The sequence below is a fragment of the Hipposideros armiger genome, unplaced genomic scaffold, assembly GCF_001890085.2.
Source record: "Hipposideros armiger isolate ML-2016 unplaced genomic scaffold, ASM189008v1 scaffold_1235, whole genome shotgun sequence".
NCBI classification, from domain to species: Eukaryota; Metazoa; Chordata; class Mammalia; order Chiroptera; family Hipposideridae; genus Hipposideros; species Hipposideros armiger.
The window spans coordinates 268,203-269,811 of NW_017732585.1; the positions used below are offsets into that span (position 1 = coordinate 268,203).

The 1,609-nt window shown below is 37.3% G+C and overlaps 1 protein-coding gene across 1 annotated transcript in view; it reads left to right on the forward strand.

Moving 5' to 3' along the window:
• LOC109376906 (neuronal tyrosine-phosphorylated phosphoinositide-3-kinase adapter 2) overlaps positions 1 to 1,609 on the forward strand; it is a gene marked incomplete at its 3' end in the record, with an annotated part of 180,275 nt that overhangs the window by 41,307 nt on the left and 137,359 nt on the right. The window lies entirely within an intron of this gene.

Genomic DNA, 1,609 nt, shown 5'->3' on the forward strand with positions numbered 1-1,609 from the left:
AGGATCAAAGTTATCTAGTAAGCAAAACAAGTAGTGTATCTATTTGATTATTACCAAAAACAAAGATAAATACAGGCACAAGTAGAAAAAACAAAGCAAACCAAACAAAACAAAAAATTTAGACCATGTTAGTCATATCAAGTCTATCTCTTGAAAATAGTGATAAAAAATGCAATGGCTCCATATTTGTCAAAAGTTATTTCAAACCTCAGACTAGTATTTTAATCCACTTGGATTAAACACATCATAATTATATTCTTTCCACATGCTACTTCCATAGAAGAATCAAACTGCATCAGCAAAGTGCACGAGTATTCTCTAGCTTCTGCCTCTCTAGGTTAGCCTTAAGTATAGAAAGGCAGCAGATTTGACAAACAGAAAACTCCCAAGATCCTATGCAGGGTAATTAATGAATCTTGTGTTTTGTGGTAAAGCTTTTGAATGTAAAGTAAAGAGAGTCCATTTTCAATATCCAATGCCAGTCAATCAGGCTCCAATGCTATTTCCCAATCAATCATGTTTATGTGCAAATGTTTTTAGTTAACAGCCATTGGATAATTGCCTGCCTCTAAACTAACTCTCTCTCTCTCTCTCTCTCTCTCTCTCTCTCTCTCTCTCTCTCTCTCTCTCTCAACCTCTCTCTCCCACCCCCATCTTACCCTCCCACCCTCCCTCCCCCTTAAATGAGCTTTGCTTGCAACTGTTTTGGAAATGATCCAGAACAAAATATCATTAGCATGTTCCGGGAACTCATTTGCAAATGCATTTATGCCCACTTATAAAACAAACAGGGCCGTGCTGTTTCTGCTGTGAAAACAAAGGTTGAGGAGCTGAACATAGGAAAGGTTGACCAAAATTTCCCACCAAGGAGTGAGCAAAGTCTGATGTTTATAAAATATAGAATTACATGTGAGACAATAATAAATCATGTTTCTAAGATATATATTGTAAATGTATATGTAACACCATTGAATTTATAATGATAGCTCTTAAATATTGTTGATCTTGCATACACATTTGTTATGTTACACATATATGCTCAGATTTGGTCAGTAGGAAAAAAGGCAGCATAGACAAAGTCATCTTTCTACCTATGTTAAAATATCTATATATATCCATGTCTAGGTCTGTATTTATATCTATGTATCTTCTCTACCAGACCATCTTCTTGAGAGCTGGAACCACCTCTGATTCAGCCCTACACCTTGCAAAATTCTACTTAGAATACCAGTTCAACTTTTGTTACAAAGAACAAAATAACCTTGATTTAAGCAAGGGAAAAGATTCTTTCCCTCCCTCCCTCCCTCTGTGACAGTCCAAGCAGAAACAGTCCAGACTGATGTGGCATCTCCACCATGTTCTGAATCTAGATTTCATCATGATTTTTTATTTTTGCTCACCTATCTTCTCCATGCATATTCCCTCTTGTGATCTAGGATCCATCTCTGCTCCGTCTCCTTCTTCCATACCTGCATTTTAGCCACCAAGAATGGAGAAAGAGAGTCAGATTCCTTTATTTTAAGGCATGACCCAAAGTTGGACACTCCCTTTTCACTCATAATACATAAGCCATGACCTAGTCACATGACCACGCCTAGCTGCAAGGGAC